This window comes from Cetorhinus maximus, chromosome 10, assembly GCF_964194155.1.
Source record: "Cetorhinus maximus chromosome 10, sCetMax3.hap1.1, whole genome shotgun sequence".
Classification (NCBI taxonomy): Eukaryota; Metazoa; Chordata; class Chondrichthyes; order Lamniformes; family Cetorhinidae; genus Cetorhinus; species Cetorhinus maximus.
In genome coordinates, this window is record NC_135888.1 from 83,176,923 (window position 1) to 83,202,032 (window position 25,110).

Here is a 25,110-nt window from a genome sequence, read left to right on the forward strand (position 1 = left end):
CAGTCTACTTTAGCAAACCCTAGGGTTAGTAAAAGTTGCAGCTCAATGTTTTTGGTCAGCCATACATTTGTAAATCCATTTTTTAAATTGGGAGGTAAGAATACATTTTATGTGCATGCCAGTCTTCTGTGGAGCAAAACCATCAGACCATTTTAGTTTAGCTAAAAGCAAAATACTGTGGATGCCGAAAATCTGAAACAAAAACAAAAAATGCTGGAAAAACTCAGCCGGTCTGAAGAAGGGTCATACAGACTCGAAACGTTAACTCTGTTTCTCTCTCCACAGATGCAGTCAGATCTGCTGAGTTTTTCTAGCATTTTCTGTTTTTATTTAGTTTAGCTTCATGACAGTGTATACAGATCATGGAAGATTCAGGAAAGTCATTGGACCAAATTGTTTATTTTTTATTTTTCTGCTTTTTTTAAACATGTTTATGGAAAACATACATGCATTATACTGGCCATGCACATAAATGAACAAATGGTGGCATTAGCATTAGCAATAATCCAAAAACAAAGAAAATGTTGTTGCTTTGTTTCAGAGCGATGGTGTAGTGGACTTAAATCACACTCTCTGCAGCTGGTGACTTGGTGGTGGCTTTATTGTGTGTCTTTGGAGGAATTTAATTAGCCATGGACATTCTGCCTTGCAGATAAGAGGATGTGACCTCATGGCTGCAAAATAGGCTATTGACGGCTACATGAGTGACTTCAAGCATCTGAACACCATCACAAAGATGAGAGCGGATGAGGCGGGAGGACATTTGGGCCATCTAGTTCCTTACATAAAATCTACAACCCCCATCTCCACTCCCAAAGAGGTGCTGTAGATGTGACTATTGTATGCATTTACATTTGGTTCAGGATTGATGTGAAGGAAGAAGCACTGTGTATCCTAGAATCTGTAGGAGGTAATTATGTTGGCCATCTCTCCTGGTCATAGCAGGATCCCCTACAGTAAATGGATCAGATGAGCGTATTGAGCTACGTTGGAAAAAAAAAGCTCAAACAAATACACATGTGCAGAAGATAAAAACGCTTGACATTTGTTCACCAAGGCTAGAGTAGTGTACTATTTGTTGCAAATGAGAAAAATATTCAGGTTTTTGTTGCCCCTTGATTTATTAATCTCATCAGATATTGGCTAAGCGCAATGTGATCTTTTCTGTACAGTAACCCTCATTCAAGAATGAATAGCCTCCAACCTCAGATGATATTGGTTTTCATATTTAGAATGGAAATTGTCAATTGTCCTTGTGGAGGATGACAAATTAAACTTTCACTGGCATATCCCTTCCATCTGGATTATGACAAAAGAGCAGACTTTGAGTTGCTCCCGAAGAAAACCTGCACCTCCAACAATTTTTACAGCCGTTTAGCCTGTGATCACCTTTGATTCTGCATGGGAGAACTGTCAGTATCCAGTCTCATAATTATATCTGAATATTAATAATATAGCGATGTTGGAGCTAATTTGTAAAGTGTTGTAGTTGGTCATTAATAAAAAGTGATAACGTTTTCTCTAAAGCTAATAGTTTGAGAGGAATTTATATTAGGGGTAAGTGAAGAAAATATTTTGAATGAGAATTATGTATCTATAGTGTGTGTGTGTGTGTGTGTGTGTGTATGTAATTGCTTAAGTGTGAACAAAAGTGTAAACTATTTTCTCTTGTAATATACAGTTGAAGTTGGCTGAATATTTACTTCATAATTTTAGCACCTCTGATCACAAATATTTGCAGAAGAGATCGTATTGAATCATGTGCCTTATTTATGGCTAAACGTACATGTCAGCAATTGACTAAAGCAATGTCTTTAATTTCTAGCACTGAACATTTTTTATCCCTTCACTTCAGAAGAAAGTATCACTACCTACTGTTTCCATAGAAATGGCAGGGTTGACTTTCAGCTTGTGTATGTTGGTAATAGCAGCACAATCTGGGAGAAATGTGACAAACCAGTGCAAAAGATTGAGAAATTTTAAACCTCAGTGAGTTAAAGCCAATGCCCCTTGTGTTTTTATTTTCCGCAATCTTTTACACTGTTTAATAATTCAATTTTATGAATCAGGCCCCAGTCCTAAAACTGGTTGCACCTCCAGGATGACATTGCAAGATTTGCCAATTGTGCTGCTTCAGGAGGACTCTTCAAATTGCACCATTTTTTTCTTAGGTGTACAGGCACTAGTAGGAAAATTTTAGAAGTTTTCTTTATAACAAAATAATTAGTAAGAAACTAACTTGTGTACACAAACTACACTATTAAATGGCTCAGTATATATTTTTAAGACATTTTCAATGATTTTTAAATTGGTTACCGTTTGGTGGAGAACTGGCCACTTTACTTAAAAATGCTTATTTTTGGTGAAAAATCCATTTCCAGCCATATGAATAAAACTGCACCAGGTGGCCATTGTTTATCTTTAATATAAAGAATACTTTTTAATGGCAGAAAAAGAAAAAACATGATGTCTTCAGGTTCCCAGGTGCTCAAAATACACACACTTTTAGACAAAAATACTGGAGCTGACACGCACTATATATTTCTGGCAGCTCTCCAATGCTGGAAATTCTCAGGTCAGACCACATCTATGGAGGGAGAAACAGAGTTAATGTTTCCACTTAATTCTCCACAAATGCTGCCTGATTATTTTCAGTATTTTTACGTTTTTATTTCAGATTTCCAGCATCCCCAGTATCTTGCTTTTGTACTAGATAAATACCCGACTGGTAACAAACTAGAAATTAGTGAGAGAGAGAGAGAGAGATCGACAGCCACATGATCATGGTTTTTCCAGATGAGAGTACAACGCCAATCAGCCTACCTTGCGCAGAGATCTTTTCTTCACGTTATTGCCTCATGATTCCTTCTTCCCCTTGCTCCTGCAAGAGGATATTTTAATTAGTGGCAAAATTGTGGAGTGTACTTTTCAAAAATTCATTCACGGGGTGTGGGTTTCGCTGGCTGGGCCAGCATTTATTGCCCACCCTTAGTTGCCCTTGAGAAGGTGGTGGTGAGCTGCCTTCTGAAATGATGTGAAATGATCTATCCAGACATCTGAGACATGGCAATCATTCCAATCGCAGTCTTTAATGTCATTTTGGTGGCAGGATAGACCTAATTATGGACTGGATTTTACAGTCCCCGTGTTTTTGGCGAGGGGGGGGTGCATAGAATATGACGGTTGGCAAACCCATCACTTTCCTGCCCACCTCTGAGCTGTCCCCATACTATGGAAGGTGGGCGGGTGCTGAAATTGGCAGCTCACTTGCCATTTTTCAATAATTAATGACCAATTGAGCTTGTTAACGAGCCAATTGACCCAGATTGCCCACCTTTGGTGTGGGTCAGCCATTTTTTAAACACGTGTTTAAAAAGCAGTCCACTTGCCCCCATGAAATCCAGCCCTGTATCTTCCTGGGAAGCCACACAGAATTCATGAGCCTCAAACTGAAGAAGTAAATGAAAACTTGCTGGAAGACATATCTTAACAAGAATAGCTTCCGTTTACATAGCGAATTTAAAGGGAGAAAAAATGTCCCAAGGCGCTCCAAAGGTTCAGGCAAAAAGGAACACGAAGCCAAGGCTCAAGTTTTGCCTTACCAGGAAGTTCAAAGTCACCAGGCACTACACACCCCATTTAGGCTGAATGGGGTGTGTAGTGCCTGGTGACTTTGAACTTCCTGGTAAGGCAAAACTTGAGCCTTGGCTTCGTGTTCCTTTTTGCCTGAACCTTTGCATATACCATAACATCCCTGGCAAGAGTCAGTGATTTGAACGGATGAGGCAGAAATGACATTTCGTACTGATTTGCATAGAAAGCATTAAAGTTAGGTGTGTTCCTGTAAAAAGCAAGGGACAGACTCCTTTAATGGTGAAGCTACAGCTGTCTTCTAACTTCTTGTCTCCTACTCTTCTCAACTCTGCTGACAATTTGAAAAGCCAGTGTTGGTCTTTTCATCGCCCCTGGATCAAAATCCTGGAACTCTCTACTAAACAGCACTGTGGGTGTATTTACACCACACAGACCACAGAATTTAAAGAAGATGACTCATCACCACCTTCTTAAGGACAATTAGGGATGGGCAATAAATGCTGACTTTGTCAGCCATGCGCAAATCCCATGAACAAATTTTTAAAAAATAAAAGTGTGGGGGCAGAGGTGCATGAATGAATGATGACAGATAATAGAAACAAATTGAAAAATCCCAGATGTGCCATGGAAAGGGAGCTTGTGGCTAACAAAATGGAGGGAGGTTGATTTTGCCGAAGGGCCATGAAGGCTTGAAACGTTAGCTGATTTCTTCTCCGCCGATGCTGCCGGGCCTGCTGGGTTTTTCCAGGTGGTTCTGTTTTTATTTTGGAGGTTGATTTGTAGCTGGCAGATTGGATGGAAAAAGCTTTGCTGACAGGCTCACAGTCTTGTGCTCTTCAAGTCATGAATATATGCAAAGGGCCGACATATTGGACAGTATATTTTGGCCACCTGTGAGGAAATGTGGGTTTGTTCTTTTAGCTTGGAATATCCTGATGACATCACTGAACTGCAAGGAATCTGGAGCTGGCACTAATATCCAGTGCAACCTCCCTCTACTGAACTGTAGCCATTGGTCTTTGGGATCCTCTGATCTGGATGCCAAACAGGCTGAGCCTTTCCTGCCTTATTTTCAAAAGCACCTCCACCTACTGTCTGTAAAACTGGCTGCCGTGTAGTTCTGCCTCCTTTTCCTTTGATTGCACCTTTTGAGCTGTTGAAATACTTAACTCCATGGCAGTGCGAGGTCCTGCTGCCTACCACCCAACGTGCAAAAGGATAATCTCAGGCAGCACTCTAATGGGAATCTGTCCACCATTATTGAAATTAGTTGACCTTGGAAAATAAGCTGGGGTTACACATGAAGTAAGCAGAAGACTCCCTCACCCCAACCCCATCTTATGCCGGTGCAAGTCAAATGGGAGATCGGAGCCACTGGTTCCACCACACCAACTGATCTACAAGATGAGCAGTTCCTCATCCTACAACTGAACTAAAATCAACTTGCAGGATTACAGGGATAGAGCAGGGGAATGGGGGCTAACTGGATTGCTCTACAGACGACTGGCTTTGACTCTGTGGATTCCTTTGCTGTTGTAACTCTATCTACTTCACACCCAGGGAAGATTGGTAATTTTCTTTTTCATTCCTGGGATGTCAGCATACCCATCCCTAGTTCAGAAGGCATTTAAGATCTGGAGGCTGGAGTCACATGTAGGCCAGACCAGATAAGGATGGCAGATTTCCTTCCCTAAAGGCCATCATTAGACTTTAATTCTATATTTTTATTGAATTCAAATTCCATCTGCCGTGGCGGGATTCAAACCTGGGTCCCCAGGGTCTCTGGATTACTAGCCCAGCGACAATGCCACGACGCCATAGCCTCCCCCTATATAGTTAGGATAAATCCCTTGTGATTGGCTTTGGGCTCGGTGTGGGTGGTGAGGAGGTGAAAGAAAATCGCAAATCTAAAAGTATGTGGCAAACCTTGCTTTTAGTGAATTTTGAAACCATTCTCACTTTGACCCAGTTTGTTTTCAACTTGTCTTCCATCCTTTTTCCAACCCCCAGCCTAAGATTGTAAATGTTGTCAAGGCAGTTGCGGGAATGATTTAAAACAAATGTCAGTAGAATCCTTGGAGTATCAGACAATTCAAAAAAAAACTTCTATTGGGATTACATTTTGGATAATGAGTGCACCCGTTAAATTGTTCCCTGTTGTTTTAGAATGACCTGAGATTATACATTTGAGAAACCTTCAGTCTATCACGCTATGTCATTTTGTGCATGCATGCTTTTGCTCACTTAAAAACATAGTTTAAGCAAGAACAGCTTGCATTTAGATAGCACCTTTTAATGTAATAAAACATCCCGAGATGCTTAAGCAGCAAAGAAGGAAGTGCTGTGCAATGGGCAAGGTCTCTGAAGCAAAATGATTCATTTTCATAGTTTTCACCTGTTGCTTTCTAAATCATATGGAAGCTGGTGCTAATATTCTCCTCGAGTTCAACCCTTGAGCTATTTTTAAGCCCCATTGGAAGCAGCATGCTTTCGGTTTGATTGTACTACATATCCTCCGTTTGCAGAATAAATTAATTTTAAAATGTCTAAACTATCAAACTTATAATGTGCATGTTATGCAGATTTAAAATATCTGTGGCAGGAGGGACAGTGAAAGAAGCAAAAATGTAAAATGTATATTGGCTCACAATAGATTGCATATTGAAACAGTAGAAAAGGAGAAATAGATAAATCGACCAGAGTACAAGGGAGAAAAATTGAAACAGCTATGGCAAGTGAGAATAAATTAAACTAGACTGAAAGAAGAAATAGAAGAGAGTTAAAGGTTAAAATTAGAATAATAGCAGGAAGGGAAAGCCCCCAAAACCCAGAATAAGAATAGAAAGTTTCACTAAGAAAAATAACTAAGCTGCCAAAGTCCAAGGTTATAGCTTAGTTCATTTCTGCTGTTTAAACATATCAAGAGCATTTAAAATATGATATGCTGAACATTGTGCTGGTCTTTCCCTCTCTGTACTCTTCCTGTTGGTTAATGGATTATTAAAACCAAGGTGGAGAAAGTAATGGATTTGGAGATGTATGTTTGTACTTGCAGTGCTCAATGATGGCAAGTGTTAAATTTATTTTTGTGATCCTAGTGCTGCTTTATTGCAAGTATTTCTAATTAGTTCATCTGTCAATTTTAATACATTTTTTACATTTGCTGTTGTACGATCCATGGAGTGATAAAAAGATAAACTGAACAGCAAGGGGAGTGGAATTGGTGGGTTTCTTCTTGGTTCTGAAGTGCAATTCAGGTGCATTTTTTTTGTGTAGCTAGAAGTTATTACAGCTTCATCATCATCAAAGCCACTGTAGTCATTTGGGCTGCATTTTTCATGTAATACTTAGTTTCCACACAACAGCTGAAACGTTCAGCAGCTGGCCACATACCAGAGAAGACTATAGCTGTTTCCCTGGGCCAGATGTCCATCATGTCATTAAAAGAAATCTAAAAGTCAGCAAGTTATGCTTTTTCCTCAGTTGTGGAGCAATGTTTAAATTAATAGGAGCGTCTCCTAAATAAATCCTGACTTTTTATTCAATATAGTGGAAAGTTATGATTGCATTGCAACCGAATGATAATCCGTAACTGGTCATTGGCATCCACTTGAATCTGTCACTCAAACAAGAGTACAATTGCAGATGACCCTTTGTGGATCAAAAAGCTCTATGCAATCTTTGTAAACTAGCAGAACCAACAGTTCATGCTAGTGAATTTCCATTGCCTCTAATTATTACAGCTAATGGATGTTGAAACTTGACCAATATCTCTCTGGTAACTGATGTTTTTTTCCCCCAATTGTCTTTTATGTTCTAATGCAAAGCCAGCATTGAAGATTTTCAATTTATTGATCTTGTAAAAGATGAATGTAAATTAATTCAACTACCTTGTCAAATTGACTTGATGCAAACACTTCTGGTAAAGGCTGCATTGACACTGAATTTAAAAAATGCCACAAGTGAAACAAGCACCAGTTTTTAAAATTAAAGGTAAACTACTGTTGCAGTAGTCTGATATTCAAATCACGTAATTGCACTCTGATACACTACACCACCCAGCCCCATGCTTACGGCTGATGTTTTAAAATTAAAACTTTTTACAGATGTATTGCATCTTTCCTTTGTTCTTTGGGTAGTTCCATAGGGAGGGGGGTAGGGGGGGCGGGGTGGGGTGGTGAGCATGGAGTGCAGTGAGGAATACAGCCTGCAGCAGATCACAAAGGTATTTGGGAACCTCAGTGGTATAACATTCACAGTGCAATTTTTTGTTATTTCTCTCAAGGCTTTTACTTTTCCATATACCCTTCACAAAGTAAGTTCATTGATGTAATTACTGACTTATTTTCCACTCGTTGCAGTGCCAGTTATTGCTCCATTGTTAACTATGCTGTGCTGTATGCATTGTGACTGAGGTCTGATCAGGCTTCATATCTGATGGGATGCTCAGAAACTCCGCTCCACTTGATGGATGCACATCTTAACCATATTACAAGGTTACTACATTCTTCTGAGCTTTAAAATCTAAGCTCAAATCACCTGTTAGAGATATACATTATATAAACTGGTATTGTTAACTTACAAAGGCACTTACAATACTGGAAATGTGCCACAAATTATAATGCATTCAAACAGACAATAAGTTCTTTCTTTTAATTCTTTTGTACAGTGTGTTTAAATGAACAGTTTGGTGCACATTAAGATGTGGATACTGGAGAAGCGTATCTGAGCACCAGGCTTTGCTCTTGAACATGACTTTAGTTTTTTCTGTGATATAGACCTTAGTCACCTCCCACAGCCACCATTTTTGCCAGAAAGCCTTTTTGTTGCATGTCTGTTACAAGAAGGAAGAAATGCTCAGTTTCAAAATACTATAGATTACAGAAAATCTTTTGGTTGACATAAATTGGCAGACATTTGGGGGAGGGAGGGGCAGGGAGTGCCGTGAGGAAATGACTGATAACAGCCTGCAGCAGAGTCAAGACATTGGGTGGAGTCATCCGGCCTGTTGGTGTTAGGCATCATGGCAGGTGGGAGAACAATATGGCGAGAAGGTCAAAAATTGGTTTGACGCCATTGTGAAACCAGTTTGCAATCGTCTGCTCCACCCGTCAATGGGGGTTGCGTTTCCCGCTGCTGCACGTTGGGAACCTAATTTCAATACTTTAACATCTCATTATAAGCCTTGCTCACTGGAATCATCCCCCCCATGTCACATTTAACGACCATGTCAGCGTGACTTCAGAACAGCGTGCTTCATGACTTGTCAAAAGTGAACATTGCTCCGCAGCTGAGACTGTTCAGCAGCTCCATTGACATGGTTGGAGTCAGACCCCTGAAGCTTTTCTGCCCACTCAAGCAATGCAAAAACATGAAAGTGCCACCAAATGCTCCAGAACTTTTCACCCCTTGGGTGCAGACTGCAAATTAATGTGCGTTTTAGGGGGCAGAAGAGCAATTGGCTGACTGGGCAAGTAGTAGAATCCCCTTGCGAAAGGTGGCCATGGCGCAGTCACTGGGGGAGGTGCTCACAGCCCTGTGCAATGTTTTTATTAAGGTTTAGACCAGTATCCCTCATGGTTCAAGCTAACAGCACAGCCTTACAGTGTGGGTTAGGAGAATGCCTGTGCCTGAGCTGAAAGCACAGCATTCAGTCCAGTGGTCGAAGCTGCCGTCAATCGCTCAAGTGGAGAACCTTGGAGGTGGATGGGGTTTCAGGCAGCCAATGAGTGCACTGCAGATTGGCCATCCAAGTGGTGGCCAGCACTCCTGCATGCATGAAGGGGCCTTCACACTTAACCAAGAGAGGTTCCTAGGACACATATGCTAACCCCCACGTCTTTCTCTTTGATTCTGCAGGAGGATAACATCAGGATCATGGAGCCTGGTGATTTAGCAGTATGCCTCACAGCTTTCAGGGAGCATAGAAGAAGAAGAAGAGAGCAGTGGAGGCGTGCCTGACTCGACAAAGAGAGGAGCAGCTCCCTCAAGATGGTGGTGTGGCAGGGCCTGCTGCGCAGTCTGCAGCTGAAGACCCATAGAGAGTTGTCACTTGTAGATGCTTCGCTAGACCCAGGGTCTATAGACGGCGCTTGTCATTCCTGCAGATGACCGAGAACCAATGTCGCCGAAGATTGCGCATGTCTGGGGAACTGGTTAGTCATATATGCCACCAGCTGCAGCATTTGGCACCATGGGGATATGGAGGACATCCAGTGGCTATGAAAATGACCATGGCGATCAATTTTTACGTTGGTGGCACCTACCAGGGCTCCACAGGTGACCTGTGTGGGATCTTGCAAGCCTCCACGCACAAGTGTATCCAGGAGGTCACAGACACCATCTCCGTGAAGGCACAACGTTGTGCATTTCGACTGGGATCAGGAAAACCAGGAAGCAAGAGTGTTGGGATTTGCGCAGATCTCAGGTTTTGCACAGGTGCAGGGTGTCATTGACTAGACTCGTGTGGCGCTTAGATCTCCATGGCAACAAGAAATCAACTACTTCAACCACAAGGGCTTCCACCCGCTGAATGTTCAGTGGGTGTATGACCACCACAAACACATGATTCCCAGGGAGCGTCCACGACTTGTAGATCCTTAGCTGGTCTCAGATCCTTGTCCTCCAGGAGTCAACCCTGCAGCCTCTCTGGACCCTGAAAGATGTCAAGGGTTACCCACAGAGGATGTGGCTGATGAAACCCATGTGGCGGCTTTGGACTGCAGCAGACTGACAGTGTAACGAGGCTCATGCCGCGATTCAGACCTTTGTGGAGCAAACGATAGGCATTTTGAAAATGAAATTCCGGTGCCTCGGCAGGTCTGGTGGAGCAATGCAATACAGTCCCCAGAGGGTGTCGTGCTTCATTGTTGCCTGCTGCGCGCTACACAACCTGGCGCTGCAATTGGGGGAGGACCTGGCTGAGGGGGAGATGGAAGAGCTGCACGTCTCCTCCGATGAGGAGGACGTTGAAAGGGCTGACAGTGATGAAGTGCTCGAAGGCAAGGATGCCGGTGATGAGGCCATTGCACTGGCCAGACGAGGCAGGCGCGCGCGGGAAGAAATGTTCCGTGAGAGGACGATGACGAGGTGCAGTGAGGACAGTCCTGACATCCTCACCTTACATCTGTGAACATTTGATTCCTGTGTGGCTGATAACGCCCATACCCTCAGTGCTCAGGCTCATGTTATGGAGAGGCAGCGGAGGCCCTAATAATCACCAGACTCCAGGAGGATGATGACACTCCATAGATCTTCACACTGCCTCAATGAATGTTTGACTCCTGTTTGGCTGAGGGCAGCTCGCCTGCACTCTGTGATCAGGATCATACCATGGAAAAGCAGCTGTGAAACTTTTAAAAGCACCTGATGCTTTGTCAACCTTCAGCACCTGACCTCTTCAGGAGCACAATGTCACCAGACACAGATCTGAAGAGATGGGGGTCCAGCCCCACCTTAAAGGTACAGAGAGCACACAGAGAGAATGGTGGAACCCTGTGACGCCTGCCACGACATTCTGGCAGCAATGACAAGTACCGTCGAGGTGCAGGCATCACTAATGTATCCAGAGAGTGTGAAGCCAGACCATCGCTTTGCTCTGAAGGTTGCACTCTGCACAAGGAAGAAGCCCTGGAATGAGACACCTGCCTTTAGCTTGTGCAGGAACCAAGGTTTCACATCTGAGTAACATGAACACTGCTTATCATAACAAGGAGCCATACATAGATAAGGTGTCATCTAGGGAGTTTATAGACAATAGTGAACATTACGTGCAAGTGATTAACACCCGTGGCCAGGCTGTACCTTCTTAACTTTCTTTTGCATTTTGTCTTTTGTTTTTGCAGTTTCCCTTTAAGGGGCTGCCTTTTACTTTGTCCCTGATTTGTTAATTTAGTTTAATTGGTTGTGAACTGAAAGTGTTACATCTCCTTAACCTTCATAACCCTGCCTCTACACCTTGGTGCTCCCCCGATAACCACAGTGGAAGTGGAAGGAGCCTGCTGACTGTGATGACATTGGTGGGAGTCATCGGGTGGGCCGAAACCTGGAGGGTGCTGGCCTGCTTAGGGTGTCCTGCTGTGGGCCAGCTGCACCCTCCCCAGCCTGTTGAGCTTGAGATGCTGGGGCCACGGGAAGAGGGTATTTGGATTGGTCAGACATTTCCGGAGTCACCTGAGTGGATAGCCCAGGGGTGTCGAGCTGCCAATGGTCCTCCCTTTTGGTGCCTGACGGCCCCTGACTGACTCCTTGAGGAGAAGGGGAATCTGGAGTGAGATCGAGCTGTCCCGTGCCCCTCTTGCGTTGACACTCTTGGAGTCCATCTATGGCATCAATGAAGGAGATCAGCCCGCGCAGCAGTGCAGGACCGATGTCCTGGACCAAGGTCTCCTTGGCAGCCTCCATCCTACCAGTGTTGACCTTGGCGCGTTGCAATGCCGGCGGTATCACCTCAGCCTGAAGGCGGTCGGACTTCTCCATCATGCCTTGCAGTCTGAGGAGTGCAGCGGACATCCCTTCCTGATGTTCCTGAGCTTTCCTTTGCAGCTCCAGCAACTGAGATATGACTGAGTCCAGAGGATCCTCATCTGACTTGGACACAGCAGATTTCTGGCCTCAGTAGTCCTCCGAGTGCTGGAGACCTGGAAAGTCCCTGCTACCACCTGCTGTGGATCAGACCCAAGGTCTCACCGAGGTGTGTGTCTCTATGCTGGTGGAGGGTGTGGGTGAGCGCTGTGACGGGACTTCAATTAGTGTATCATCAGATTATTCTTCCGAGGTGTCTTCAGGGCCTGAATCGAGGGCTTGACTTGTGCACTTCCTTGGCTGCACCCCAGATGTGCCTGCGAAAGCAAGGAGAGATAAGCATGGCAGGGGACTGCAGAACAGGGGAACTCACTCACTGCATGGTTGTCTGATGGATGTTGCACTGCTGGATCCTCACTTGGCTGGGCACCGCCCACCTCATCGGGGCACAGGAATGATCCAGGTAGTTACTGGCCAGCTGGAGGACTCTATTTTCAAAGTCTGTGTGACCTTGATGTCGGCCATTTCTCCACCAATCTGCGACATCTCCCTTTTGTTGTGTGCCAGCTTGCCCTGCGTGAATACAAATGGAGAGAGTGTAAGCAGGATGCCTGCCAGGCCAGATGAGAAGGATACCTGGCGTGTTTGGATGGTGAGTGGTGCCATGGATGGATGAGGACACGATCCCCAGGGCAGATGAAGGTGTGTGTGTGAGAGAGTAAATGGTGATGTCCCTTGAACTGGCAGAGATCCTTGTGGATGTGATGGGTTTGTGAGTGTGAGAGTTAAGTGTGATGAGAAGAGTGACTTACCCTGGCGGAATGGAGGATATTATTCATCCTCTTTTTGCACTGGGTGGCTGTCCTCTTTTGCAGGGCGTTGGTACTGACCACCGCTGCCACTGCCTCCCATGCTGGATCGGTGACCTTGCTTGCTGGCCTTCGCCCAGAGCGGGTTTAGATGGCTTCATGATGGGCTTCCACTGCGTCCAGTAGGTGCCCGAGGGAGGCATCGCTAAATTTGGGGGCAGCATGTTTCCTCCCTTTGGCAGCCATGACTTTCCAGCAGCTTTTGATCCCTTAGAGAGCTAGCTCTGTGCAGGGGAAGCCTTTAAATGTGGCGCCCAGATTATTGAACGCCTGAGGTTACGTGGGGTGGGAGAATCAGAGGCCGTCCCGCCAACAATCCATCATGTTTCCCATGAATGCAGTATTAATGAGGGGGGATGTGTCAGGAATGGGATGATACGGTGTGAAAATCTGCCATTGCGGCCGGCGGTTAAAATGACTTTTCTCATGCACGCTACCGCACTTAGTGCAAATCTGGGACGATTCCACCCCTTGCCTCACAACACAAAGATATTGGGGAAACTCAATGCTATATTATTCGCAGAGCACTTAAATCTGTGTTGCTAACCTACGAGAGCACTTGCTTACGTTACTGGAAATGTGACACAAAATATAATGCATTCAAACAGACAAGTTATCTCTTTAACTCTCTTTGTTCAATGTGTTGCTTAGTCCTTTCTGGCAGCTAACACATATACTTTGCTAAATATGTGGTAATTTACTGGTTATGCTTCAGGAATTATATATAGAGAGACTAGCACTTGGTATTGATTGAAATTGCTGAAAAGAGAGACATTGCTAAAGCTTTTCGTCTTGCAGTCATCAGAACAAACTCAAGAATGCCAACTTTCAAAGGATCACAATTTGTGCTACAGGAGAAAAGGGATGCTGATTGGTTGGAAAGTAGACTCTGTTGGTCTAGGCATTGCCATGGATAAAACAAGTGAGAATTATAGGCCCACCAAGTTCCTGGGTAATTCCAAAAAGGTGCAAGGCTTGAAGATATTCCTTTTGTTTGCAGGGAATGGGTTCAGCAAGTGCTGCCCAATCGTGGGGGAGGTGGTGGCATAGTGGTATTGTCACTGGACTAGTATCCCAGAAGACCCAGGGTAATTCTCTGGGTCCCGGGTTCGAATTCTACCACGGCGGTTGGTGAAATTTGAATTCGATAAAAATCTGGAATTAAACGTCTGATGATGGCCAGGAAACCATTGCCGATTGCTGTAAAAACCCATCTGGTTCACTAATGTCCTCTTGGAAAGGAGATCTGCTGCCCTTACCTAGTCTGTCCTACATGTGACTCGAGACCCACAGCAATGTGGTTGACTCTTAAATGCTCTCTGAACAGGGAAATTAGGGATGGGCAATAAATGCTGGCCTAGCCAGCGATGCCCACATCCCATGAACAAATAATAAAAAAAAATTGTGGAATCACACCTAACAGTCGATGTTTTGTTTTGGGTTTTGCGAGCATGGTTGTTGAGTACCGTCTGTACTCTGAAGTTGAACAACAGGTTAAGTAAGCCATTTCACATTGCTACAATGCATTGGCTATGCGAATGGTATTTTACATTAACAGGATGCTGCCGCCAGCCCAAAAAGACAAACAATTGTGTATGAATTTCAGTGCCGGTGTAATGACAGGAACGTCAGCCATGTGTCCCAACAATTGGCTGATCAAATCAAACAATATGTCCCTTCAGTTGTTTGTAATAAGCAGAGTACAGATGATACTCAACCAGCTTGTGCTTGCAGAAGCCAAAACAAAACACCTGCTGTTAGATGTGACTTTGCAATTTGGCAGCACTTTTTTTTGAACAATTCTGAGTGCGCTAATAGCTGCACTAACAACTAATGTAAGATAATCAGTTGAGCTTGTAATGTGGCTCATTTAGGCTCGCTAGAAGCAGCATGCATTCATACAGGGAGACCTATCCTCTGCAAACAAAAGGAATATGTTCAAGCCTTGCACCTTTTTTGAATTACCCAGGACCTTGGGGAGCCTGTAATTCCCCATTGCTTTTTCTGTGGCAATGCCTCGGCTAATCAGAGTTGACTTGACAACTAATCAGCACCCTTTTATCCTGTAGTATAAATTATTGTGATCATTTGAAATTTGGAATTCTTGCATTTGTCCTGATGAGTGCAAGATGAAAAGCTTTGGCAACATGTCTCTCTTTTCAGCAATATTCGATTTCTGTATTACCAAGTGACTATTGCTTGATAATTCTGTTTCTTACAAGTTTATTTCTTAAAACAAACTAGAATGAAGTGGTACTCAATGTTAGCATATGAATGCTTTGTTGCTGTTTTAATGAATGCATTAATCCACTTAAGTCAAATTTCATATTCAGCATTTTTGCTTTTATTTTGAGCTAACACACAGATACTGTTTATTGTACAGGCAGGGTAGGTGCAGATGAGTACCTACAAAGTTAATGTATGAGATAAAATATATTCAGCTCCTCATCATCATAAATGAAGAAATATTAGAGGCAATATGAATCATAATGAGAAATTAAAGGCTTTTAAGAGACATTAAAAACATGTAAATGCTCTCTTGTAAGATGGTGGCAAGTAATAAAGGTAAAGTGGAAATAGAAAAAGCTGGCAAACAAAGGAGAACTTGAAATAATGTAAATAGGCCATTCGGCTCAACTAGTCCGCTGTTGGTATTTGTTCTCCATGCAAACAATAGTTTGAAATCCAAAGGCCCAGTGTGTTCTCACATCCCTTTTATCCTCTTGAACTTCAATCGCCTATCTAACTGATTTTTAAATGTTGACATGGCCTCACCTTCAATCTCTAACTCCAGTAGTGTATTCCACAATCTGTGTGCACTTTCTAAAAAAAAAAACTTCTTGCTAAATTTCTTGCATTTATTTCTATGTTCCCTCGACCTAGACCCATCAAACAATGAATACTGCCTGCTTCTGTCTACTTTGTGCCATCCCTTCCAAATTTTGTACACTCTGTCCAATCACCAACAACCACTCCTCATCTGATGTAAATTGCCCCAATTTTTCTAGTCTTTCTTTGTAATTATTTCCTCATACTAGGCAGCATTTGAGTGAATCTGTACTGTTCTCTCTGTTGCCTCGATATCCTTTCTCATCAGAACATTTTGCAAGAATACCAAATAAAGGAGAAAACAACAATTTGTATGAACATATGAATTAGGAGCAGGAGTAGGCCACTCGGACCTTCAAGCCTGCTCTGCCACTCAATAAGATTGTTCTGAATGTAACCTCAACCCCAAATTTGACACTACCCCCAATAACCTTTCACCCCCCCCCCGCCTCTGTTAATCAAGAGTCTATACTGTATGAGAAGAAAGTGCTGATTGGTTGGCAAGTGCACTCTGATTGGTAGAGGCATTGCCATGGAGAATGCACCAGTGATGGCTACTGGCAGGTAACTGCTAAGCATTGTTTCAAATTTAAACCAGATAGCTTGACCCTGATTGGTCAATGCATTACCTGAGGAATGAGTCAGTGAATGGCTGTCACTTTTATTTTGTTTAGCTAAAACAGGCACAATGTGTGTACATGTTCTTTCTGTCTGCAAAGAACAGGGCCCTGTGTACTAATATATGTAGCTTCCAGTATACGCAAATGCGCCGCACTGCGAATCCAACTGATAATCTTAAATTAGTTGTCAGCGTAATTCTTAGCACATTAGACAACATTTGCTAAATAATCCTCAATCGTGGAATCACATCTAATGTTGAACACTGTGTTTTGAGTTTTGCAAGCGCCGGTTAGTTGGGTATGGTCTGTACCTTGCCTGCTGCAAACGGCGGCTGGGATATGATGTTTGATGTGATCTGCCAGCCTTTGGAATGTATGGCCCACATACTAGCATCACACTGGCACTGAAATTCATTTACCACATACTCATTTGTGTGATAGGCAGAATGCCTTTTTAGCAGCAGCGTGGAACAGCTAGTTTCACCTATTGCTCAAATTTTTTGAGATATCTTGCCCTTCCAGGGTAATCCGAGGTAGACTGGGCACTTTTCAGGGCTGAAAGTGATAGCCTTGGGCCCATTCATGAATTTGCGTGATATACCTCCTAACCTGCTACCCCTTGCATATTTCTGATATGTGGATGATATGTTTGCTATATTTAAATCTGCAGCTGTATGTAATAATTTCCTTACATGACTAAATGGGCTATATCCTGCACTCAATTTCACCTATGTTGAGAAATCTGCCAGGGGATTCTGTACCACGGTCTACCACAACCCAGCTTCACTGGTCAATATATGCGTTGGGATTCTTATAGTCCCACACGCTATGAGATTAGTCTTATCGATAACCTTGTAAACAGGGCTCGAGCCATTTGCTCACCGAGCTTGATGCTGAAATAGGGTGCATCAAAGGCATCCTGTGGGATTAAGGCTACCCTGATCAGATCATTTTGCGCTGTATATCAAGCAAAGGCCATCATTTTTTTTCTTTTGCTGCTTTTGAAAATGGCACTGGAACTTGTAGCTCTCGAGTCTGTGTTAATGCTGCAAACTGTTATGATTTTTTTTATAAGCACTCTTTGAGAAGAAATGACCTTAATCCATTATGCAATTTTTCCATTGTTCTTTGGAAAAGGGAGGTAAGGAAAACATTACATGCTTGCTCTTGTCACTTTGCTTGGTTTATTGCCTGAGTCAGAGGTTTAATCACCATTTCAGGACTTAAGCTTGTAATCTAGGCTGGTATAGGGGAGAATGCTATAATGTCATAGGTCCTGGGTGTAGTACATTACAAGATCTGAGCGTTTTATTATATTGTCCTCTTTTCTGCTCCCTCTGATGGGGAGGTGTAAATAAAGTTAGTCCAGTAATGGCTTCCTGCAATACATAAGATGACAAAGCGGCTGGGATGGAATTTTCTGTTCATTTCATTTGAAAAGTTAAGGACTAGAGAACATTGTGCAACACTTTTTGAAACTTTTTTTTGAAACTCATGAGGATAAAGTAAATGTTTTCCTCAGCATGATGGGGTCAGATGCGTTTGGTATGGTTTTTGACCAATATTGTCTGAGAGACCCCAATTTGATGGAATGTGCTGAAAGTAATGAAATGCTGGATTCATATTATGAAGAATGAGATTGCACTGAGAGTTGCATTCTGTGAAAGGAAGCAGTTACCGAGTGAGACTGTTAAGATTACATCCTCGAATTAAAGAAACTCTCTTGTCACTGTGGGTATGGCGCAAACTTAGAAATCAACCTTGGAGTCACTTTCGCAGGAGGCCTAAAGAACAATACAGTCCAGGCCAAGCTTTTTAGCAAAGGCAATAAGCTGACGTGGAAGCAGGCCTGCAGTGAGGCCACAGGCATGGAAATGGCAGAAAGAGAGAGAGTTTCAGATTGCACGGGAGTTATTTTCCTGAGCTGGTAGGGTAAGTCCACAGATTTCAGAGAAATCCAGGCCACGGCGGCCAAATTTGTAGTCTCAGCATCAGAAATTTAGATGCTACCGCTGCCATGGCACCCACCAACCATTTAAATCACCCCCCATTTCCAGTCAAAAGTGCTATGCCTGTGGGAAAGCTAGTCATACCCAAATGTCATGCAGGAGTAGAGAAAACAGTAATGCCTCAGGTCATGGTAAAGCTCCAGGTCACAGCCATGCACTAGGTTGAGGTTACGGTAAAACTAAAGTTAGTTCAGGAGTCTGGAAATTCTCAAACGAGCATTTGATAGATACGGAAACGGAAGTTGATACTATCAAGCAGGAAGATCAAGAACTGTGCCCCGAGAGCAAGAAAAACAGCACGTGGAAAACGGGAGTAAAAGTACTGAAGATGCAATTTTAGCACCCACAATAAAAGTGATTATTGGAGATTCACAACTTACTTTCATTGTTGATACAGCTGCAGTTGTGTCCGTTGTCTCAGAAGGAGAGTACAAGAAGTCCCTAAGTCACCCTCCCTTATGCAAAACCTGTGTGATTCTGACTCGTTAGCCCAATAACAGCATTTCGGTGTTAGGCCAAGGTAGTGTTAGGATGGAATATTTACCTGCCATTGATAGTACCAGGAGGGAACAAGGTGTCCCTGATGGGAAGAATTTGGCTTAAGAAAGTGTGGTTAAACTGAGCCGAGTTATTTATAGTAGGGATCAGAAAGAGTACATCTGTCATTGAGAAAGTGCTAAAAGAGTACATAGTGATCTTTGAGTTAGGAGGACCAAATGATAAAATTAGTCATGAGTACAATATTAAATATTGTAAGTCAGAAGATCACGCAAATGCAGGTGTTCTTTAGAGATTTCCCATTAAAAATGGGTCATTTTTGTCACTGAGTTACCTGTGAATTACTTTAGCTACACAAATGACATGCCGGTATCTGCTAGAGGAATTAATGAAGAAACTCAGAAGGGTGTGATGCAAAGTAAAGTGCTCAATTATGCCATTCAAGAGTGTGTTGAGAAATTGCAGGACTATTTCACTTGTGAAAATCAACAGAGTGCAGATCAAGGCTGCCTTCAATGGTGTTTAAGGGTCCATTATTCCACCAAGGCTTAGAAACAGATTGTTAGAGAAGATGCATCACACAGGAATAGTTCTTTTGAAAGCAGTAGCAAGAAGCTATTTTTGGTATCCAAGGTAGATAGAGATATTGAAGAGTTGGTGAAAAGTTGAGAGATGTGTCCCAGAATGAGAAACAGTCCACCCAAGGTTCCTTTCATTTCACGGTCAAACACACGGAAACAGCGGAAACGAGTATTTCCATTTTTTTGAAATGGAAGAGAAGAGTACTTTGTTTTTGCTTAATAGCTGTAGCAAGCGGATAAATGTTGAGTCTATGCCCAATATCATAAGTGCAAAAACTACTGAGGTTTGAAGAAGCTAATTTGCAATTTATGGGTTATCAGAGGTGTTAGTGTCAGATAATGCTTCACAGTTTAAATCAGAAGAGTTTGAAAAATTTCTGAGTAAGAATGGAGTCAAACACACTCGACTATCACCATTTCACCCAGCATCGAATGGTGCTGCAGAAGTAAGTGGACAGATTGTGAAGAGGCTTTTGCAGAAATGTTTGCTCAGTGAGAAGCTAGGCAGTAATTTCTGTGCTTCTCTCTGATAAAGACTAGACAATTTTTTGTTCTCTTACGGAATAACGCCACAGTCTACAACAAGTTACTCACTTTATGAATTAGTGTTTAAACACCCGCCTGGGCTAAGGTTTAGTTAGCTTAAACCTGTCGTCAATAGCAAAGTAAGAGCAAAGCAAGACAAAGTGAAGATGAGTCATGATATACAAGGCATGAAATTTAGAGAGCACAGTGCTGGTTAGAAGGTCATGGTGAAAAACCATTGAGATGATTAGAGAAGTATGTATTTGGGGTTGTTGTAAAGAGAGTAGGCGCATTCACGTATCTAGTGAAGATTGAAGAGAGACTCTGTCAGTGTCATGTGGATCATGTGCTTGAAAGAGGAAACCTGACAAAAGGAGAGCAGGATAAATCCCCTATAATCCAAATTCCTCCTATAGCCCAAAGTGAAAGTCACAAAGAAACTGAAGGATTGCTGGTATTACAGAACCCACTGGTAGAGCAAAGTGAGTCAGGGTTTTTAAGACAAATCAATGTCTAGTCCCAACCATTAAGTGGAATTGCTAGTTAAAATCAAAGCTCAGGTTTGATACAGAGATGTTGAGAGTGCACAGTCAAGGTATTGGAAATGGAAGGAGGTAGCCAGACAAAAAGAGAAAGAAGCCAGAAAGGTTAATTGAAAGTACGTGGAAGGAAGAAGAAATAAGTTGTTTCTTTCATTACTTCTTGCCAAATGATATTTTTGTTAAAAGCATACTGGTGTTGAAAAATTTTTTGCATGTAAATTACTCTGGAATTATTGGTCATACTGCAGTTGTCAACATGTAAGTTGACCTTTAATGCCTCCAGAAACGGGAATCGACTTGTACGCGAGTATAAAATGTAAATAGCTGGCATGCATGGTCACCATCTCGAAATGTGAAAAAAAAATGGTAATTCATATTGAGTAAATTAATTGTATAAAGAAACCTTTAACCACATTGAAAGTGTTTTTAAATGTCAAATTCATTGTCACCATCATCTGATGCAGAGAGTTAATCTTGTTCATTCTCTTAAGGTATCATCGTAAGGATCCCACTCTGGATCAGATCTGGTGCTTTTGGTTTCAGAATCACCCGCCTACAATAAATTATCTTTCTCTCCATCCATTGAATTGGATATTCTACATATTTTGAACAATCCGAGGACAGATTGTGCCCTAATAACATCCCACGATTTGATGATGAAATCACACAAAACATCAAGCAGGGCAGTGTGCATATTTCCATTCTTTGTGAGGGTTTTTTCTCTGTCAAGCATCCCATTCGATGTGAACATGATCCTTGAATGGTTTGTTGAGGCACAAATTCAAAGGTTGAAAAATGGACATCAGACCTCCCGGTATTACTGCAATGTGGGTGTTTCTTTGCAGTTGCCTATTGATCTCGGGTTTTATGGGAGGTAAAATGTACCACCAATTCCATAATCTGCATTTTTATGTAGGCCACTGGATGCCTATTCCACACATTATTAATCCATAACTTCACTCCATCCTCATCCAGCCAACCATTGTCATGAACCTGCACAAAAACTCCTGCAGGGAACTTGATTTTTGGCTTGGGATTTCTTTTAAAAAGGACCATAGGCTTTAATTTTGTTCCATCGGCCATGTAGGCTAGTGCCCACCGTGGACGTTGTCGTCTTATGCCATCTGGATTTCACTAGAACTGTTTCAGACCTTTCCACTCCACAGTTTGGTTGCTGGGCACATCGAAATTCATGACTGGCAACATGGATGAAACAATGTGGCATAATGGGTACTTGCGTTTTTGCTGCTGTCTGATGATGAATGCATGGGAACTGGTAATATTGGCATCAAGGCCTTTTGATAGTCTCTGAGAAATCTTGGCCTTCTATGCAGCACTGGATATTTTCGCTCCATAAAACAGATACACCAACTAGCTGTTGCTCTGAAATTTTTGCTGGACTCGGTTTGATCTGGCCCATTTAAGTGTGTGTAGAATCATAGCATTTCTGGTGACGATGTAACCATTCTGATGATTTTTGAGGACCCATTCCAATAACTGCTTCACAAGGTAAGGCCAGTGGTTGGCCCCTGTTCTCATGGCGCATTTGGACTTTGGCATCATCTTCAGGCTGGATTACTCCTCCTCCCTGTTCTCACACTGGTTTGTCGCTAACACTGAATTCCCTCGCTGCAGCAGTTATTTGATGAGTCAGCAAATGTTAGACTTTGTGTGAAACCAACTTCATAATTCATTCCATTTTGTGGAAGACTCCATTTATTTTCGTTGTTTGCACGTGGGATCTGCTATATGTGGGCATGTCTTAAACTGTTACACATCTTTGCAACACAGCCTGTATCACCAGCTTGATTCCTTATGCCCATTTATAAGGTAAGTAAAAGCTACATTTGTGGGATGAAATTTGAGGCTGACTGCTAATGCAAGTATCACATGCCATGGCTGAAAAAGCAGATTGAGTTATATGCTGAGTCTTTACAAAAACATGATTTTTGGGGCTGGAAAAATGGGGTTGTCCTATACACCCATATAGGTGGGTTGACTTATTCGCTACGATCTACAATATGTGTTTTAGTTGTGATTACAGTAAAAACAAGTATGCAAACCAACCTGTTAACTTTTCAGATATTGTTGATGTTGGTTTAGTCATATTGTGTTATGGGAACCTATACACATGTACTATTTTACATCTTAATATTGAAGCTTTTTTATAAGTGGGGAGGGAGTGTAGTATATTACAAGATCTGAGCATTTTGTTATAATGCCCTCAATGTTGTCCTGTCTGTTGGGGAGGTGTAAATAAAGTTAATTCAATGATGGCTGTCTGCTGTGAGTCCACATGTCAATCTTTTTTCAGTGAAATACGCAACACTGGGGAAAATGCAAGTTTCTGTTTGCCATTTATAGCACTTAGGTGGATTTCTTTCACATTATTTGAGGAATAGCAAGGAACCTGGCTAATGTTTCTCTCAACTAATAGTAAAGGCAATGAATTCATTGTTCAATGCATTCACTGCTACTTCTGAAATCATGCTGTTTATAAAATAGCTGCTGTCTTCGTACATAAACAACACTCTGAAATGCAATGATTATAAAATGGTTTGGCAGATGCAATGAAGTCCGATATAAATGCATATTCTCTTTTTAGAAATTATTGTAAATGGTTCCTTTCCTTCAATAATTTGCATTTCGTTAGATTTTCATCAATATGCTTGTGTTTCAAACTAATTGTACACATATACAGAAAATAATTTACTTTATTAATACCAGCCTGTTGGTTTATACTACCCATGAAATTCTACTTTGATTCAGTTAGTGTTACATGCTGATTAGGACTGGTTCAGAAAATAAACTATCATAGGTAATGTAACTCATTTCTATCTATGGAATTTTTAAGTTAGTTGCACAAGGTCACTTCATTTTCTGGTATTTACTAATGTGTAGTTAAGAAAGTAATGGCCTGGATTTTGTAGTCAGTGGTGAAGTAACAGCACTTGCCGCTGACATCAAAGATAACTGCCCACAAAAATGTAGTGATTTCTGTGGTGTGGCTTTCCCCTTCCCCGACCTTAGTTTGAGCCTGCTGTCCAGTCAAGGAAATCACCAGGCATCTAGCAACAATATTTTCATTAGTCAGGCTAAGTAGCCAGTCACATTGGAGTATTCTCGCACGTAGCAAACCAAGAAGTAAAATGCATCGATTACCCTTCACATTTAATTAAATTTTACGGAGAGTGAAATAAATGAATGGGGCTTCCATATGAGATTAAGATAGAAGCTAAATATAACTAAATCTAAAAAAATTGTAAGTAAGTGGATTTTTTTTATCACAATGAAGGAGTTTGATATTCCACAAATATAAAATTAGTTTTTAAGGGCCAGTGAGCCTATTCAGCAGTAATTATGAAATTAACAAGTCATCAAAAGCCCAGTTACATGTCACCCAAGAGATGTTACATCAGACTAATAATAGCATAAACTGGCAAGTTCTCATCAGTTCAATGATTTCTAATTGATTGCAGACTAGGAGTAATGATGGTGAACACTGACAGTTTTGCCATAATTACTACCACAACATTTGGGGCAGTTCCATTCATACGTTGAGTATATGTGTTGTTTTCCTTCTGCCTACAAGCAATGATACCAACTCAGCTACAATGCAGTATTAACCCAAACCTCAAATCGTTTTATATTTATTGGCCAGTGTTTGTCACCTCCCCGCTACCTAACCAAAAAAAAAATACATGCTGGTTTAATTTATCCCCCTCAGCGTGTAAAGAATTGGAATATGGTCTGATGTAACAACTCTTGGAAAAATGACACCATGTTAAATGATGTGTAACTGGGCTTTAAGTGAGTTGGAAGCATGTTACCTTGTTCACAATGCTCCTATTTTTATTCTTAAATGTTCTCCTTAATGAAAACTAGAAACTAGATTGAAAATATTTCACACTGGAACAGACATAATGTTCATTGTAGAATGGCAATGATGCAGTTGCCAGCATGTCTCAACAGTCCAGTTTTTGATGCTGACTGTGTTTTAGGAACATATCCTGCCAGAAAACTCCCCTGTGAGGCAAGTGTAAGTTCTTTAAAAACAGAAACAAATCAGCTGTACCGACAGCCACTTCAAACGCCCACCACTCAATTTATGATTGCTGTTTTTGATTGTGGATGCAGCATTTGTAATACTGTTGAAATTTAAACGCACTTATATAGGTAGGAAATATATGTAGGAATGTTATCCAGGAAGTGACTCCATTTGTGCCATATAACAAGACAACTAAGAAACAGTTGTCTGAATGGGAGGGTTTAATCTGACAGAGGAGGGCTGAGTGTTGCATAAGGGAGAATAAAGAAAATGACTTGTCTAAATTGAATGTTGTCAGAAAATAACCATCTAGTGTTTATGGTAGAACACAAGAAATCCTTTTGATGGTGATTTTCTGCTGGTAAAAATAATTTATAAAAAAGAATACAGTGTGGAATAATACTGCCTCCCTCGCTCTCTCTCTAATACATATATAGTGTGTGTGTGTGTGTGTGTGTGTGTATATGTATGT

General features: G+C 41.9%; 1 protein-coding gene across 3 annotated transcripts in view; it reads left to right on the forward strand.

The window, feature by feature from the left end:
• ergic1 (endoplasmic reticulum-golgi intermediate compartment 1) overlaps positions 1-25,110 on the forward strand; it is a 102,296-nt gene that overhangs the window by 11,675 nt on the left and 65,511 nt on the right. The window contains exon 1 of one of the 3 annotated variants that reach the window (XM_078550702.1): positions 7,535-7,587. The exons of the other annotated variants lie outside the window; for them this stretch is intronic. The gene's annotated coding sequence lies outside the window, so the exon portion shown is untranslated. Of the gene's footprint in view, positions 1-7,534; positions 7,588-25,110 lie in introns of those variants that run through there. 3 annotated transcript variants of the gene reach the window in all.